General features: G+C 34.7%; 1 long non-coding RNA gene across 1 annotated transcript in view; it reads right to left on the bottom strand.

Moving 5' to 3' along the window:
• Positions 1-1025: 1025 nt before the first annotated feature.
• Positions 1026-20322, bottom strand: part of LOC107970832 (uncharacterized) — a 54835-nt gene continuing 35538 nt past the window's right edge. The window contains exon 5 of the long non-coding RNA XR_001713767.3: positions 1026-1202. This is a non-coding gene — a long non-coding RNA (uncharacterized LOC107970832). The remainder of the gene's footprint in view (positions 1203-20322) is intronic.

Genomic DNA, 20322 nt, shown 5'->3' with positions numbered 1-20322 from the left:
TATTTTTAAAATGGAATACCTTTTCAGTTAATAAATGTGTATTGTGGATTATTAGGTGGAGTTTTGTAGATTTTTTTCCCTACTCAGAGCTTGAAGCATAGGTAAAATTTTCTACTGATACCTTTTTTTTTCCAAGTCTTTTTTTTCCTTTTATTTCATGGACGTAGCCCCTTATTTGTCCCACTTTTATTCAGATGATGTCACTTCCAGCTCCTTGTCTTCAATATTAAATCTTCAATACAGTTTTTTCCACCTCGTTATAAAATCTTCAGTCAGTAACCTTTAGACTCTCTGTCCCGTACCGGCACCTATTTAGGTTACTATTACATCACCTATTTAGGTTACTATTACATACCTGTTAGCTGTACTAATCTGGCTTTTAGTTTTTAATATTTTTGGTTATTCTGCAATTTTAACTTTATTATTCAGTTGCTTGATTTTATTTATTTTTTTATTATTATTATTTTTTTAGACTGAGTCTCGCTCTGTCACCCAGGCTGGAGTGCAGTAGTACAGTCTCATCTCACTGCAACCTCTGCCTCCTAGGTTCAGGTGATTCTCCTGCCTCAGCCTCCCTAGTAGCTAGGACTACAGGCACGTGCCACCACCTGGCTATTTTTTTGTATTTTTAGTAGAGATGGGGTTTCACCATGTTAGCCGGGATGCTCTCAATCCCGACCTTGTGATTTGCCCGCCTCGGCCTCCCAAAGTGCTGGGATTACAAGCATGAGCCACCGGGCCCGGTCCTGATTTTTTAATGTTATATTTTACTAGTCATTCTTGTTGAAAGATAAAGGAGGTTAAATCTACTTAGTCATTTTCTTGCTATTTCAGTTTAGTGACATTCAAGCCATGACACTTGGTCTATGTAGCATTTTCTCTGCATTACTTTCTCCCATAATTAAGACTCTAAGCCCAGAAATTGAAAATTGTCAATATAATAAAGAAAATTCATCTTGCATCTGGTCATTGAACATTCTGCACTCTTTTATCTGCAAAAAAATCACATGTTGGTTATGTTCTTTCCTATCTTTATTGCACTCCGTTTGATAAGCAGCTTTTCAAAGTGCTCTCTAGTTTTCAGTCTTACATGTCTTGCTGATTCTTCCTCCATTGGTTTTCTATTCATTGGATTTATTCTCTTATTAGGAGTCCTGGAAATAGGTGCAATTTTACATTTCTTCATGTAGTACCTGAATATTCTGTAAGATAGTCAAAGATGTTACTCTAAACAATACAAGCTCTTTCACAAATTCACTCTCTTGTTTAATAGTGTTTCAAGAACATTAGTTTGTGAATGAATATAGGGGTTCCACTTTGAAGAATTAGAGGGAGCAAGGGACCCTTTTGCATTAGATCCTCCAATTTATCAAACATCGTATTGTATCAAGCATTGTATTGTATCAAGCACTGTATGGTTGCCCAGAATTTCTCCTCTTAAGCCATATGAATTTATGGATGGCTCATTGTTTAACATTATTGAAGTGAGTCTGTGTAGTAAATCACAGGAGTACTTTGTTTAATTCTTAAGAAATCCTTGCCACATTCGAAACAAACCATTCTTGCTTATAGCGTATTTCTTATTAAAATCTGCTGTATTTGATAAATCATATATTTTTTCATGTATATCTGAAGCTGAGAGTTTATAGTTTGTTCGGAGAAAGGGAAAAACAACATATTTTGTTGTTTATCCACCATATTTTGTATTATGACCACACTAGGACAAGAGAATGATTTGTGGGCTTTCTATCATTTTATTTGCTCTGAAACAGGTTAAATAATATTTAAGCTATCTATCAACAAATTTTCAGAGGCTTATCTAGTCCATGCAATTTTTTTTTTTTTTTGAGGTGTAGTCTCGCTCTGTCACCCAAGCTGGAGTAAAATAGTGTGTTCTTGGCTGGCTGCAACCTCCGCCTCCCGGGTTCAAGTGATTCTTGTGCCTCAGCCTCCCGAGGAGCTCGGATTACAGGCACCCACAACCACATCTGGCTAATTTTTGTATTTTTAGTAGAGATGGGGTTTCACCGTGTTGTCCACGCTGGTCTCTTAACTCCTGACCCCAGGTGATCTGTCCACCTCAGCCTCCCAAAGTGCTGGGATTACAGGCACGAGCCACGGCGCCAGGCTTAGTTCATGTAATATTTTATAAATAAATTTGTGTTTATTTTAAAATTTATATAAGATAACTGATGGAGATATGTATGGCAAAAGGAAAAAGATATTTATCTGTGATTGATAGTATTATGAATGGTATTAATTTTCTCCCATACGCAATTTTAAATTTTCTAAATAACACATAAATAAATTGCTTATTTTTCTCTTTAATTAGTAAGAGATAATTGGAACTTCAATTGTGAAAGCCAGTATTTAAATAAAAAGTAAAAAGATGAGGGACTAGAAGAAACCTCAGTTTTATTTATACAATAAATTGCCACCTGATATATTTGAATTCTTACTCAAACTAACCTTGATGCAAAATTAGCTGATCATCAATAGGCAGCTTTCTATACTTTGCTCATAGAGCTTAACACATAACCAAACAATTTAGAGTTCAGAAAGAAGCCAATTAGTTTCAAACAATTTCATGGACAGACTGCCTTCTCAAGTGGGTCCCTGACCCTGAGTAGCCTAAATGGGAGGCAACCCCCAGTAGGGGCAGACTGACAGCTCACATGGCCGGGTACCCCTCTGAGACGAAGCTTCCAGAGGAATGATCAGGCAGCAACATTTGCTGTTTAGCACTATTCACTGTTCTTCAGTCTCCGCTGCTGATACCCAGGCAAACAGGGTCTGGAGTGGACCTCCAGCAAACTCCAACAGACCTGCAGCTGAGGGTCCTGACTGTTAGAAGGAAAACTAATAAACTGAAAAGACATCCACACCAAAACCCCATCTGTACATCACCATCGTCAAAGACCAAAGGTAGATAAAATCACAAAGATGGGGAAAAAACAGAGCAGAAAAGCTGAAAATTCTAAAAATCTGAGCGCTTCTCCCCCTCCAAAGGAACGCAGCTCCTTGCCAGCAATGGAACAAAGCTGGATGGAGAATGATTTTGATGAGTTGAGAGAAGAGGCTTCAGACAATCAAACTTCTTCGAGCTAAAGGAGGAAGTTCAATCCCATTACAAAGAAGCTAAAAACCTTGAAAAAAGATTAGACGAATGGCTAACTAGAACGAGTTTAGAGAAGTCCTTAAATGACCTGATGGAGCTAAAAACCATGGCACGAGAACTACGTGACAAATGCACAAGCTTCAGTAGCTGATTCGATCAACTGGAAGAAAGGGTATCAGTGATTGAAGATCAAATGAATGAAATGAAGCTAGAAGAGAAGTTTAGAGATAAAAGAGTAAAAGGAAATGAACAAAGCCTTGAAGAAATATGGGAGTATGTGAAAAGACCAAATCTACATCTGATTGGTATACCTGAAAGTGATGGGGAGAATGGAACCAAATTGGAAAACAATCTACAGGATATTATCCAGGAGAACTTCCCCAGCCTAGCAAGGCAGGCCAACATTCAAATTTGGGAAATGTAGAGAACACCACAAAGATACTCCTTGAGAAGAGCAACTCCAAGACACATAATTATCAGATTCACCAAAGTTGAAATGAAGGAAAAAATGTTAAGGGCAGCCAGAGAGAAAGGTCGGGTTACCCACAAAGGGGAGCCAATCAGACTAACAGCTGATCTCTCGGCAGAAACTCTACAAGCCAGAAGAGAGTGGGGGGTCAATATTCAACATTCTTAAAGAAAAGAATTTTCAACCCAGAATTTCATATGCAGCCAAACTAAGCTTCATAAGGGAAGGAGAAATAAAATCCTTTACAGACAAGCAAATGCTGAGAGATTTTGTCACCATCAGGCCTGCCCTAAAAGAGCTCCTGAAGGAAGCACTAAACATGGAAAGGAACAACTGGTACCAGCCACTGCAAAAACATGCCAACTTGTAAAGATTATCAATGATAGGAAGAAACTGCATCAACTAATGAGCAAAATAACCAGCTAACATCATAATGACAGGATCAAATTCACACATAACAATATTAACCTTAAATGTAAATGGGCTAAATGCTCCAATTAAAAGACACAGACTGGCAAATTGGATAAAGGGACAAGACCCATCAGTGTGCTGTATTCAGGAGACCCATCTCACATGCAGAGACACACATAGCCTCAAAATAAAGACATGGAGGAAGATCTACGAAGCAAATGGAAAACAAAATAAAGGCAGGGGTTGCAATCCTAGTCTCTGATAAAACTGACTTTAAACCAACAAAGATCAAAAGAGACAAAGAAGGCCATTACATAATGGTAAAGGGATCAATTCAACAAGAAGAGCTAACAATCCTAAATATATGCACCCAATACAGGAGCACCCAGATTCATAAATCAAGTCCTTAGAGACCTACAAAGAGACTTGGACTCTCACACAATAATAATGGGAGACTTTAACACCTCTCTGTCAACATTAGACAGATCAACAGGACAGAAAGTTAACAAGGATATCCAGGAATTGAACTCAGCTCTGCACCAAGCAGACCTAATAGACATCTACAGAACTCTCCACCACCAAATCAACAGAATATACATACTTCTCAGCACCACATTGTACTTATTCCAAAATTGACCACATAGTTGGAAGTAAAGCACTCCTCAGCAAATGTGAAAGAACAGAAATTGTAACAAACTGTCTCTCAGACCACAGTGCAATCACACTAGAACTCAGGATTAAGAAACTCACTCAAAACCACTCAACTACATGGAAACTGAACAACCTGCTCCTGAGTGACTACTGGGTACATAACGAAATGAAGGCAGAAATAAAGATGTTCTTTGAAACCAATGAGAACAAAGACACAACATACCAGAATCTCTGGGACACATTTAAAGCAGTGGGCAGAGGGAAATTTATATCACTAAATGCCCACAAGAGAAAGCAAGAAAGATCTAAAATTAACACCCTAACATCACAATTAAAAGAACTAGAGAGCAAGAGCAAACACATTCAAAAGCTAGCAGAAGGCAAGAAATAACTAAGATCAGAGTGGAGCTGAAGGAGATAGAGACACAAAAACCCTTCAAAAAATCAATGAATCCAGAATCTTTTTTTTAAAAAAGATCAACAAAACTCATAGACCACTAGCAAGACTAATAAAGAAGAAAGAGAGAAGAATCAAATAGACGCAATAAAAAATGATAAAGGGGATATCACCACCGATCCCATAGAAATACAAACTGCCATCAGAGAATACTATAAACACCTCTACACAAATAAACAAGAAAATCCAAAAGAAATGGATAAATTCCTGGACACATACACCCTCCCAAGACTAAACCAGGAAGAAGTTGAATCCCTGAATAGACCAATAACAGGCTCTGAAATTGAGGCAATAATTAATAGCCTACCAATCAAAAAAAGTCCAGGACCAGATAGATTCACAGCCGAATTTGACCAGAGGTATAAGGAGGAGCTGGTAACATTCCTTCTGAAACTATTCCAATCAATAGAAAAAGAGGGACTCTTCCCTAACTCATTTTATGAGGCCAGGATCATCCTGATACGAAAGCCTAGCAGAGAAACAACAAAAAAAGAGAATTTTAGAACAATGTCCCTGATGAACATTGATGCAAAAATCCTCAATAAAATACTGGCAAACCGAATCCAGCAGCACATCAAAAAGGTTATCCACCATGATCAAGTGAGCTTCATCCCTGGGATGCAAGGCTGGTTCAACATACTCAAATCAATAAACATAATCCAGCATATAAACAGAACCAATGACAAAAACCACAGGATTATCTCAGTTGATGCAGAAAAGGCCTTCGACAAAATTCAACAGCCCTTCATGCTAAAAACTCTCAATAAATTAGGTATTGATGTGACGTATCTCAAAATAATAGGAGCTATTTATGAAAAACCCACAGCCAATATCATACTGAATGGGCAAAAACTGGAAGCATTGCCTTTGAAAACTGGCACAAGACAGGGATGCCCTCTCTCACCACTCCTATTCAACATAGTGTTGGAAGTTCTGGCCAAGGTAATCAGGCAGGAGAAAGAAATAAAGGGTATTCAATTAGGAAAAGAGGAAGTCAAATTGTCCCTGTTTGCAGGTGACATGATTGTATATTTAGAAAACCCCATCGTCTCAACCCAAAATCTCCTTAAGCTGATAAGCAACTTCAGCAAAGTCTCAGGATACAAAATCAATGTACAAAAATCACAAGCATTCTTATACACCAATAACAGACAAACAGAGAGCCAAATCATGAGTGAACTCCCATTCACAATTGCTTCAAAGAGAATGAAATACCTAGGAATCCAACTTACAAGGGATGTGAAGGACCTCTTCAAGGAGAACTACAAACAACAAAATAAAAGAGGACACAAACAAATGGAAGAACATTCCATGCTCATGGATAGGAAGAATCAATATTGTGAAAATGCTCATACTGCCCAAGGTAATTTATAGATTCAATGCCATCCCCATCAAGCTACCAATGACTTTCTTCACAGAATTGGAAAAAACTACTTTAAAGTTCATATGGAACGAAAAAAGAGCCTGCATTGCCAAGACAATCCTAAGCCAAAAGAACAAAGCTGGAGGCATCACGCTAACTGACTTCAAACTATACTACATGGCTATAGTAACCAAAACAGCATGGTCCTGGTACCAAAACAGAGATATAGACCAATAGAACAGAACAGAGCCCTCAGAAATAATATCACACATCTACAACCATCTGATCTTCGACAAACCTGACAAAAACAAGAAATGGGGAAAGGATTCCCTATTTAATAAATGGTGTTGGGAAAACTGGCTAGTCATATGTAGAAAGCTGAAACTGGAACCCTTCCTTACACCTTATACAAAAATTAATTCAAGATGGATTAAAGACTTAAATGTTAGATCTAAAACCGTAAAATCCCAAGAAAACCTAGGCAATACCATTCAGGACATAGGCATGGACAAGGACTTCATGTCTAAAACACCAAAAGCAATGGCAACACAAGCCAAAATTGAGAAATGGGATCTAATTAAACTAAAGGGATTCTGCACCACAAAAGAAACTACCATCAGAGTGAACAGGTAACTTACAGAATGGGAGAAAATTTTTGCAATCTATTCATCTGACAAAGGGCTAATATCCAGAATCTACAAAGAACACAAATTTATAAGAAAATAACAAACAACCTCATCAAAAAGTGGACGAAGGATATGAACAGATACTTCTCAAAAGAAGACATTTATGAAGCCAACAGATGAAAAAATGCTCATCATCACTGGCCATCAGAGAAATGTAAATCAAAACCACAATGAGATACCATCTCACACCAATTAGAATGGCGATCATTAAAAAGTCAGGAACCAACAGGTGCTGGAGAGGATGTGGAGAAATAGGAACACTTTTACACTGTTGGTGGGACTGTAAAGTAGTTCAACCATTGTGGAAGACAGTGTGGCAATTCCTCAAGGATCTAGAACTAGAAATACCATTTGAGCCAGTCATCCCATTACTGGGTATATACCCAAAGGATTATAAATCATGCTGCTATAAAGACACATGCACATGTATGTTTATTGCGGCACTATTCACAATAGCAAAGACTTGTAACCAACCCAAATGCCTATCAATGATAGACTGGATTAAGAAAATGTGGCACATATACACCATGGAATACTATGCAGCCATAAAAAACGATGAGTTCATGTCCTTTGCAGGGACATGGATGAAGCTGGAAACCATCATTCTCAGCAAACTATCATGAGGACAAAAAAACCAAACACCGCATGTTCTCACTTACAGGTGGGGATTGAACAATGAGAACACTTGGACATATTAAGGGGAACATCACACACTGGGGCCTGTTGTGGGTGGGGGCAGGCGGGAGGAATAGCATTAGGAGATATACCTAATATAAATGAGGAGTTAATGGGTGCAGCACACCAACATGGCACATGTATACATATGTAACAAACCTGCACGTTGTGTACATGTACCCTAGAACTTAAAATACAATAATAAAAAAAATTTTCTATAATGTGTTTCACCATAAGAAAATAAATGATACAGTATATAAGAGTTCAAAGTATAAAAATCACCAAGTAGTAAGTTTTAGCATGATTAGCTAAAACTAATTAGCTAATTAGCAGGCTTATTTAAGTTAATTTAATTTAATTAGGCTTATTAAAGTTAAACGTCACTGGGATTTCTTATTATTCTATATTATTTGGAATATTTCTGTGTTAGAAATTAACTGAGTTAGAGTTTCCATCTTAATTAGTGAATAATTATTAAGGATCATCAAATAAAATAAATACAAAACACATCTGATCTTTATTAGTACCATACAAAATTGTACATAGTTTGAACATTAGTCAGTTTAAAATAAAGATGTATTTAATGTTAGTATAGTCATGTTGCAAATAATTGAAATGAAGTTTTCTGTGAATTACAAGATGAATATTTTTCATAACAATCTTATCTAACTAATGTTAAGTTAAATAACTATTCTTGGCTGGGCGCAGTGGCTCATACCTGTAATCCCAGCACTTTGGGAGGCCAAGGCAGGCAGATCACGAGGTCAAGAGATCAAGACCATCCTGGCCAACAGGGTGAAACCCCGTCTCTAATAAAAATACAAAAATTATCTGGGCGTGGTGGTGCATGCCTGTAGTCCCAGCTCCTCGGGACACTGAGGCAGGAGAATCACTTGAACCTGGGAGGCGGAGGTTTCTGTGAGCCAAGATCATGCCATTGCACTCCAGCCTGGGCAACAGAGTGAGACTCCATCTCAAAAAAACAAAACAAAACTATTCTTTATACAGTAACAATATCAGTTGGCCAAATCATTCAGTTTTAGGGAAATGACATAAAAATCATAGTTACTGCTCTTCTCAAAGAAAACATTTTGCCTATAAAAAGTAATGTCTTATAATCGTTTTAAATTTATTGGAAAATTGATGTAGTACAGAGAGTTCACATATGAACCCACACTCTATTTTCATGATTGTTGACAGTTTATTTTAGGATGGAATTTTTCTAGGATATATTAATACATCAATATTTATGCATTATCATTCAGTAAATTCTGTATGCTATTCAGATTTCTTCAGTTTTTGCCTAATACTCATTTTCTCTTCTAGGATCTCATTCAGGGTATCTGGTTAAATTTATTTAGTTGTCATGTCTGATTCAGGCCCTTCTCACTGTTCTGGCTTCTTAGATTTTCCTTATTTTTGATGACTTTGATTTTTGGAGCAATAAATACTGGTTAGGTGTTTTGTAAACTATTTCTCAAATTGGATTTTCCTATTTTTTTTTTAGACTATGGGTGTAGTTTTCCAGAGAAATAGAACCAATATGGTATGTATATATCTGTGTGTGTGTGTGTGTGTGTGTGTGTGTGTGTGTGTGTGTGTGTGTATAGATTTATTTTATAAAATAGACTCATGCAATTATGGAGACTGGTAAATCCAAAATCTGCTGAGCTTATGCCCCAATTAATTTCAAAGCTGAAATCTGCTGTAGAAACAGGAAAAGCTTATGCTCCAGTTCAAAGGTCAGTAGGTTGAAAAAGTATCTTACTTGAGAAGGAGTTAAACTTTTGTTCAATTCAGGCCTTCAACTGACTGGATGAAGCTCACTGCCATTATGGAAGGGGGTGGAAATTTTTATTTTATGGATTTTTATATAAACATAAATTTTCAACTCATATGATTAAATACCCAAAAGTACGACTGCTGAATCATGTGGTATAACTGTTGGACTTTGTGAAAAGCTGACAAACTGGCTTCCAAAGTGTGATACTATTTGTTTTAACCAGTCTACCCACTTAAATGTTTTTAATCTCATTCAAAAACACCCTCACAGAATAATGTTTGAACAAATATCTGGACACTCTACAACCCAGTCAAGTGAGTATATAAAATTAACTGTCACAAAATTTTAGGGAAAACAGACCATAGAAGCGCCATTACTATTACATCATACCAACAGCATCTTCTGTCAACATGACATTACTTTTTATTTTAACCTTGATCATCTGGCTGAGGTAGAGTTTGTCAGGTTTTTCATTGTAAAAAATACTTTTTCCCTCATTCCATACTGCATTCATTTGAGGTAAGACACACAGTGAAGGCCACACTTAATTAGTGGGGAGTAATGCTCTATTTCTCTGAGGGTAAACTATCTACATAAAATAATTGAAATCCTAAATAGGGAATTTTTGCTGTTCTTCCCCATTTATTTCTTAATTTATTTTTGTTGTTTAATTATTTATTTATTTTAGTATGGACTCATGGACATTATATGCTTTGGGTTATAATTCAATACTCTATTTTGTTGTTCAAAATTTTCCATTTTGGTTGCTTGAAGCTCTTTCAGTTAGCTTTTGTGTCTTTTTTACACATTATTTTAATTTTTTAGAGGACTTTCTTATTTCCTGGAGCCACAAGATGCTTTAACCTTATTTTTGTATATTTTGTTTCCCAGTCCTAGAATTAGCTTTCCCTAAAGAGCCCTAGTTCATTTTATTGGAAAACAGTATTAGAAATCACGATTTACATGTTAGGTGTGTGCGTTGCTACAAGAATATTATTCTTCTAGCCCTCTTCTTGTTAATGGAGGAAAGTAATATGTTTTAAAAGTTAGTATAAATGCGTTTACACTAACTCGTGTGTATATGCATACATGTAAATATTTCTATATGCACTCATCTTTATCTATATTAAGCTTAACATAGGTTCTTACTGATGTATCAAAATCGAATATAACACATGGATATTCTAGCTTTCTAATTAGCAGTAAATTTCTACACCAATGGTGAGAAACATGTCTGCTAACATCTACCATCAATTCAATTAATTGTTTAATTCCATCATACACGTATAATGGTTCCAATATTTTTAACCAGTATTCTCCTGATAATCATTATCAAATAGGGCACTGTGCTTAAGCACATTTCATTCAGACTTTTTATTCATTGCACCATTTCCAAAGTTAGTTAAGCCAGCACACTATCACGTCAGTGAGATTTTTAAATATATTTATAATACAGTTAGTGTTTTTTTTTTGTTGTTGTTTATTTGTTTGCTTACCATTCTAAATCCCAACCTGTGATATTCCAATCTCCTGTGTTTATAAAAAAAATTTCATTCTTTATGTTACAAAGCTCTATGAGTTTTGACAAATGAATAGTGGTATCTATTCACCATTACAGTCTCACACAGAATAGTTACACTGCTCTAAACGATACCCTGGATTTTACCTATTCAACTATTCCCCACCATTTACCTCTGGCAATCACTGATTTGTTCATCCTCGCTATTGTTTTGCCTTTTCCAGAATGTGATATAAATAGAATACTACAGTATGCAGCCTTTTCAAACTGTTTTTTTTAGTTAGCAATATTCAAATAAAATTATATTTTTTCAGGGCTTGAGAGCTATTTTTAATTATGATTACTAAACAGTACAACATTGCATGGACATACCACCGTTTGCTTTTGCACTCGACTTCATTGAATAATATCTTGGCTTCTTCTGTAATTTGATATTTATGTAAAATGTGTCTAATATTTGTGTCATGATTTTATATAAACATAAATTTTAAACTCAGTTGATTAAATACCCAAGAGTTCAGTTGCTGAGTCATAAACTGGCTTGCAAAGGACCATAATGTTACCAGCAATGAATTAGAGTTCCTGTTGCTCTGAGTCCTTGCCAAGAGCTGGTATTGTGGTATTACCAGTATTTTGGATTTTAACTATTCTAATATGTGTGAAGCAATAGCTCGTTGTTATTTTAATTTGTAATTCTCTAAGGACAAATTCTCTAAGGACTAAAGAATATTTTCATATGCTTATTTGCCATTGCATATTTTCCTTTGTAAGGAATCCCTTCAGATGTTTCGCTAAATTTTTAATTAATTTGTTTTCATACTGTTAGGTTAGGAATGTTTTTGGATTTTGGATGCAAGTTATTTAGCAGATAAGTATTTTTAAAATATTTTCTTCCAGTCTGTGGTTTGTCTTTTCATGCTCTTGACTTCTTTTTTTTTTTTTTTTGAGATGGAGTCTCGTTATTGTCGCCCAGGCTGGAGTGCCATGGCACAATCTTGGCTCACTGCAACTTCTCCCTCCCAGGTTCCAGCAATTCTCCTGCCTCAGCCTCCTGAGTAGCTGAGATTACAGGTGTGCACCAACATGCCTGGCTAATTTTTGTATTTTTAGTAGAGACGGGGTTTCACCATGTTGGCCAGGCTGGACTCGAACTCCTGACCTCAGGTTATCCACCCGCCTCAGCCTCCCAAAGTTGTGGGGTTACAGGCATGAGCCACTGCGCCCAGTTGACTGCATCTTTTACATACTTTAATTTTTAAATTTTACTAAAGTGCAAACTATCATTTTTTAAGTCATGCTGTTAGTATTATATTACAAAATTATTTACTCAACCATTGGTCACATGGATTTTCTCCTCCTTTTTGTAAAATGCATTATAGTTTTGCATTTTATATTTGGCTTTGAACCAATCTTCTGTTATTTTTTGTATAAGGTATCTCAACTCTGTAATGTTTAACTAATTAATATGTGTATTTTTTTGTGAATATCTTTCTGTCTTGAAAACTGTAGATTTACATTAAGTATCAAAATAGGGTAATTTGAGTCTTCTTTTTATATTCACAAGAATGGCATTGATTATTGTACATCTTTTCCTTATCCATAGAAACTTTAGAATCAATTCATCAATATCTATACTTGTCTATTAGGATTTTGATTGGAAAACATTCAATTAGAAGTCAAGTTGGGAAAAAATGTTATTACAATATTGAGACTTCTAATTCATGAGCATGATATAACTCTCCTAATTGCAATAATTTTTAATTTCTTTCATAGGCATTCATAGTTGTTTCTGTATAGATCCTATACTTATTTTTGGTAGATTTATACCTATTTCTTTTTGTTAAATGCAATTGAAAATTGTAGTTTTAAAATTACAAATTCTTTTGTGTTTATTGCTAGTATATAGGAAAACAATTGAACTTTGTATATTGACCTTGTTTCTCTCAGTCATACTATGCTTTCTTATTTTTTTTCCACGTGGGTGCTTTTCTAAATTATTTGGAATTTTCTGCATAGACACTCATCCCATTTGTGAACCGGGAGGCTTAAAAAATTTTTAAATAAACTGTATTTTTTAAAAAGCAGTTTTAGACTCATAGCAAAATTGAGCAAAAAGTGGAATTCTCATAAATCCCTTATCTCCACACATGAAGTCCACCCCATTATCAACATCCTACACCAGAGTGGTACATTTGTTGTAACTGATAGACATCATTATTACTTAAAGTCTATAATTTACATAATTACCTAATTTACATTAAAGTTTGCTGTTGTATTTATTTTTATTTTTATTTTTTTGTAATTTACAAATGTATAATGACACATACACACCATTATAGCATGATGCTGAGTGGTTAAACTGCCCTAAAAATCCTCTGTGCTTCTCCTATTCATCCTTCCCTCACCTCACCCCCTGGCAACCACTAATCTTTTTACTGTCTCCAGAGTTTTTTTTTTTTTTTTTCTTTTTCATAATGTCATACAGTTGCAACCATACAATATTTGACCTCTTCTATTGACTTTTTGTACTGACTAATGTGCATTTGAAGCTTGAAAGCTCATTTCTGTTTAGCACTGAATAATATTTCAATGTATGGCTGTATCACAGTTTATGTATAATTCACCTACTGAAAGATATCTTGCTTGCTACCAAGTTTTTGCAATTATGAATAAAGCTGATATAAATATACGTGTGCAGGTGTTTGTGTGAACAAGTTTTCAACTTATTTGTGTAAATACCAAGTAACGTGATTAGTAATTGTATTATAAGACAATGTTTAGTTTTTTAAGAAAATGCCAAACTGTTTTCCAAATCATTTGTACCATTTTGCCTTCCCATCAGTGATGAATGATAGTATTTCTTGCTTCACATCCTCACCAGCGTTTGGTACTAACTTGTATATTTTAGCCACTCTAACAGAGTGAACAGAGAGTTTTATTTCTTTTTTTTTTTCAATCTATGTACATTTTATTTGTTGCTTTTTTTCCCCCCAGACACCTAAGATTGCTGGTACGGTTTAACAACAGTGTTAATAAGCATAGAGGACATCCTTGTCTTTTTCCCATTCTTAGGATGAACATGACCAGGCTTTCACTATCAAGTGTATGAGCTGTACGTTTGACATAGATCATCGTTAGTAAGTTGGGTAAGGTCCTCCCTATTCCTAGTTTTCTATTTTTCTATTATGCATCGTTATTAGGTCTTTTGAAAATATTTTCTTTGCATTAATGCATAGGATTCTACAGTTTTTCTTATTCAGTCTGTCGATATAGTGGGATGCACTGATTGGGTTTCAAATACCGCAGCAAACGATGTCTTTCAAATATATCTCATTTAGTGGTGGTGTATATTCTAATACATTGTTGGGTTTACATAGCTATTATATTAAGATTGTTTGCATCCATATTCATAAGAGACATTGCTGTTCGTTTTTTTTTTTTTTTTTTACATATTTTTATATTTTGGTATTAGGGCAATGCAGACCTTGCAGAAGGAGATAGGAAGTGGTCACTGTTGCAATTTTTTTTTTTGACAGATTGCTGAGAATGGCATCACTTTTTACCCTGACATATTTGGTAGTATTCACTGGTGAGCCCATCTATGCCTACTATTTTATTTTTAGAAGATTATTAACCATTGATCTAATTTCTTTATGAGATAAAGAGCTATTTAAGTACATTTATCATACTTTGAGTAGGATGTGTCATTGATGGAATTAATCTATTTCATCTAAGTTGAAATTAGCCCACATTTGTTAGTAATCTTTAATTATTATTTTTATAAAGTTCATGAGATTGCTAGCAATGACCCTCATGTTATTTCTGATGTTAGTAATGTGTGTCTTCTCTCTTTTATTTTTAGTTATTCTGGTTAGAAGTTCATCACTTTTACTGATCATTTTTGCAGAATATGCTTTGGATTTTGTTAATTTTCTCTATTGTTTTCTTATTTTCAGCTTCATTGATTTCTGCTCTATTACTTTTTCCAGGTGAAATACTTTAGGTTTAAATTGTTATTTGTTCTTTTCCTAATGTAGAGCTAGGTTGTTGCTTTCTTTTTCTTTCTTATTTTTGTAACCCATACATTTAACATTATTGATTTTCTTTATCAGTGTTTATGTTGCATCCCATGAATAAGATGTATTTTCAATTATATATATGTATAAAATATATAATTTGTATTGAGAAATTATATATAACCTTATATATACAATATATATTATATTATATGTAATTTTTATTGAGAATTCCTTGACCCGCATGTTATTTAAAAGTGTGTTGCTTAATTTCCAAATATTTGGATATTTTTCAATTTTCTTTCTTTTATTGATTTCTAGTTTAACTTCATTTGGGTATTAAAAAAACAACATGTGAATTCTATTTAAATTTGATGAGGTGTATTTTATGACCCACAATATGACCTATGAAGGTGAATGTTCCATATGAGCTCAGAAAAAATATATATTTCACTGATGTTGTATTGAGTATTCTATAATTATCAATTGAATCAAATTGATTCATAATGCTATTCAGGTCAATTGTAAACTTTCTGATGTTCTGAAAGTTTAATATATCAGTTACAGAGGATTGTGAAAATCTTCACCTATAGCATTGGATTCTTAATTTATCCTTTCCATTCTGTCAATTTTGCCTCATGTATTTTGGCACTGTGTTGCTGGATGCATATGTGTTTAGATTTATGTCTCTGGTGAATTAACTCCTTTATCATTATTAGTATGTCCCTCTCCATTACTGATAATCCTTCTTTTTGTAAAGTCTGCTTTGTCTGGAATTAATACAGCTACATAGCTTTCTTTTAACTGGTCTTATTATCATATGTCTTTTTTTGTATCTTTTTTTCAAAGTGTCTAAGCTTTCTATTTAAAGTCAGTTTTTTGTAGACAACATATTATTTGGTCTTGTTTATTTATTCTATTATTTTTCTTTTATTTGTATATTTTGAATATTCCCATTCAAATGAATTATTAATTAGGTGGTTTTAATATCTACCATTTTCGTAAGTATTACTACTTTCTTGTTTTGTTTTTGTTCTTTCTCTCCTGCTTGTATGGTTCTATTTGAACATTTTTATGATAAAATTTTATCTCAATGTCCTTATGTTCTTAATGTCCAATGTTCTTAATGTCCATTATACTTATTTTATTGTTTTTAGTATATTTTTGACTAACCCAAGTCAATATTCAAATAAATCTTTATCAGTTTAAATGTAGTACAGATAATTCATAATTAATATTGCCAATTTTAGTTTTCCTTTTGTAACGTTTTGTTATAACTTCAAATATATCTCTATTTCATTGTTTCCTCTTTCTCATTTTTAATTGTGTGTATAGTATCACTTTTATAAAATTGTTATTCAGTTCAATGATCTGTTAATATATTCATTTTTTCCTCTTTGCATTTTGATTCGGCTTGTATCTACTGACCTATATAAAAGCTTACTAATATTTTCCTTGTCTGTTCCATTGTATAATGAGCCATAAAAGTCATTCTTCATTTCTGTTACAACATTCTTTATAGCTAGTATTTTCTTTTTAATTTTTATTACAGTTTATATCTCTCTGGCTTTGTTACTTATCTGTTCTTGCATAATGTCTACTTTTTCAATTAGAATCCTTAACATATTAATAAAAGTTATTTAAAATTCCCTTTCTAATCATTCCAATATCTGTCATGACTAAGTCTGGTTTTAATGATTGTTTTGTGCCTTTGGATTGTGGTTTTTAAATTATTATACTTAAGTTCTGGGATATATGTGCAGAATGTGAAGATTTGTTACAGAGGTATACATGTGCCATCATGGTTTGCTGCACTCATCAACCCGTCATCTGGATTGTGCTTTTATTTTACCTTTTGGCATGGCTTTTAAGCATTTGTTGAATTTTGGACATGTGGTATTTTGTACTAAGAACCAAGGTAAAAAGGCCTCTAGTATGAGGATTTATGTTAACTTGCCTAGTAATTAGTATTCTTCGCATTTTTAGAGCTGTTGAGAAGGGGCTACATTGTCTGGGCTAAATACCTGGAGTTTGTTATCTTGCGCCAAGAAAATTTAAGATGTGGACACACACGAGGAGATTAGGAGAGGAGGTTTAATAAGCAAAAGAAAGAGAAAGAAAAAGGATCTCTCTCTAGTGAGAGAGAGGGTACTTCCGTAAAGAAAGGATTGGCCCACGGCAGATGTGCCAGATTTCATAGTCAGGCTTGAGGAGGCAGTGTCTGATTTACATAAGGTTCACAGATTGGTTCGATCAGGTATGACGTTTACATAGTGCATGGGGAAGACTGGCTGCCCCACTCTAATCTTATTATGCATATAAATTTTCCCTTTGGCATGGGCCATCTTGTCTGCTCCTTACTCTACAGGTGGCTGACAAAGAGGAGGAAAAAAGGAGCCACCATCTTGAATATGATTGGCACGACTGCAGGTATCTATGTCTGCAGCTCGAATTTACAAGCTGCTCTGTGTTAGAAGGAAAAATAATTTGGGGCTACTTTTCATTAAAAGGAAAACCTTACCAAGGACTTCCATACCCTCACAATCTACCTAAGTAATTTCTTCTAAACTCCTTTATCAATGGAGTCAGATGCTTCATGTTCCTCACGTTCTTGCTTTTGTCTCCCCTCTTAACTTTGAATTCTCATACATATTACTGCCCACAGAGAGTTTGTGTCATGAAATATATTCAGTTGTAAGGCACTGTATTATGGTAGAGACTGGTTTGTGCAGCAATACAGTATGGGAGAGAGGATGCTCTCTATATTCTTCTAATTACGTGTCAATCTTTTACCCGGACTGTGTCTTTTGGCTGTTACTTTTACAAGTGTTTCTGCATTTACATAATTTTATTTTTGTTTATTCTACCCATTGTTCCCTACTGGGTTCCCTGGGTGGAGATTTTTCATATTTTCTTGAAGTTCTTCCCCTCACTGACTATTAATTTTTTGCTCCTTGCTCAGATAGGAAAGGTATAGAGGTGGCTAGAGTGAGAGAAAAGCCCTTCCTTAACTCTGATAAGGTTCTAACTAGTTCCCTTTGCAATATAGCCCATTGTTATGAAGCCTTCTCCATATTTCACAATGATTATACTTCTCTTCCATTTGCCAGAGACATGAGTAGGTATTTCTTGATTCTTCCCCAGAAAATCTTGTGAACTTCTAATAGGTAAAGTCCATGAAAGTGTAAGGCCCCCTAAGACCATGCTTCTTGGGACCTTCTCACTGACACACTAGTACACATTCAGTCTCTATTTGTCCAAATCGTCATTTAAATGCTATCAATTTATAGCTCAAGTATTTTCCCTTCCATATAAACAGATCCTAGCTGTTATCTTACTCACTGTTGGCTGTTGTAATATAATGCCATACCCTGGGTCTTAAACGACAGACATTTATTGCCTCACAGTGCTGGAATCTGGAATTTCAAGACCACGATGCCAACATAATGAGGTTATTGTATGCTTTCTATTCCTGGCTTGCAGGGGACTCCCTTCTTGCTATGTCCTCACATGGCCTTTTCTCCATGCAGGCATGAAAGAGAGCGAGAAAGAGAGCTATCTATAAAGCTTTCCCATCAGGAAAGCCCCACCTTCATGAGCTAATCCATTCCTAATTACTGTAACTCCCAAAGGGCCCAAGTGATGGTGAATATTGAGTGTCAACTCGATTGGATTGAAAGATGCAAAGTATTGTTGCTGGGTGTGTCTGTGAGGGTGTTGCCAAAAATAAAAATTAACATTTGAGTCTGTGAACTAGGAGGCGCAGATGCACCCTCAATATGGGTGGGCACCCTCTAATCATCTGCCAACATGGCTAGGATAAAAGCAGGCAGAAGAATGTGGAAGGACTAGACTGCCTAAGTCTTGTCGCATCCATCTTTCTCTGTGCTGGATGCTTCCTGTCCTTGAACATCAGACTCCAACCTCTTCAGCTTTTGGACTTTTGGACCTACACAAGTGGTTTGCCAGGGGCTTTTGGGCCTTCAGCCACAGACTGAAGGCTGCACTGTCGGCTTCCCTACTTTTGAGGTTTTGGGACTCAGACTGGCTTCCTTGCTCCTCAGTTTGCAGATGGCCTATTGTGGGACTTCACCTTGTGATCCTGTGAGTCAATACTTTTTAATAAACTCCCTTTTATGTATACATTTATCCTATTAGTCCTGTCCCTATAAAGAACTAATATACTTCATCTTTAAATACCATCACAATGGGGGTTAAGGCTTCAACACATAAATGTTAGGATAACACAAATATTTGCTCCATAACAGCTATGCTTTGGATGATCTTGTCTTTACAGATTTCAGGATGGTGGTTTGCCTGGCAAATTCTTCTATCTGTGGGTCTAAAAAAATTCAGTGATTTCAAATTTGTCTACCATTTTCTTATGGTGGGAAAGAAATAAGTATTTCTAATCTGTTTATATATCAGAAATGAAATCATAAGTCAGGTTTGCCTTTCTGTTGCCTCTATTATATACTTGTATTCTATTTCAATAATTTCTGCTCTTTCCTTAATAAATTCTTTTCTTCTGCTAATTTGGGTATAGTTGTTATTTTTTTCTAACTTCCTGAGATAGATATCGTAAAATAGAAATACATAGTTTTCAAAGTGTTTTCCTGAAGTTTGTCTGTCAACTGGAATGGATTTTCAAAGGTGTACATACATTGTATAAATTGTGTTTTTTCTATTTTTTTCTGTTTGTTTTACAAAGAAATATTTTAAAGTCTAACATATTAGAATTTTAAAAAATCTTTATGTTTGAAGAAGAAGAACAAAGTTACAAGGATTATGTGATTGATGGAGGTGAGAAGTGAAATTAGGATAAAAGTTTTTAAGAGTTTTCTTCAGGTGTATTAATAAATAATTAGAAAAGAAAAACTTGTAAAATATTGGATCTGTATAAAATATTGCAATTTTATAAGAAAGAAACAAGCAATAGATTTTTAAAATTAGGTAGTTGTCCCTGGAATAATAATAAAAACAGTTTAAAATAAGGTAAAAAATTAAAAACATATATAAGACAAAAGTGTATTTATATCATATAACCAACTCTATGTAAATGTGTTCACTATGTAGTTTTAGACAGTATTGCCTCATTCAGAAATAATGATGAATAATAAATACTTAAAGGTATTTCCAATAAAACTTTCAGATTTATATCTATAGAAAAAAAT

The sequence above is a fragment of the Pan troglodytes genome, chromosome 2 (genome assembly GCF_028858775.2).
Source record: "Pan troglodytes isolate AG18354 chromosome 2, NHGRI_mPanTro3-v2.0_pri, whole genome shotgun sequence".
NCBI lineage: Eukaryota > Metazoa > Chordata > Mammalia > Primates > Hominidae > Pan > Pan troglodytes.
The sequence above is the reverse complement of the archived record's forward strand: the minus strand, read 5'-3'. Positions and strand labels throughout refer to the sequence as shown.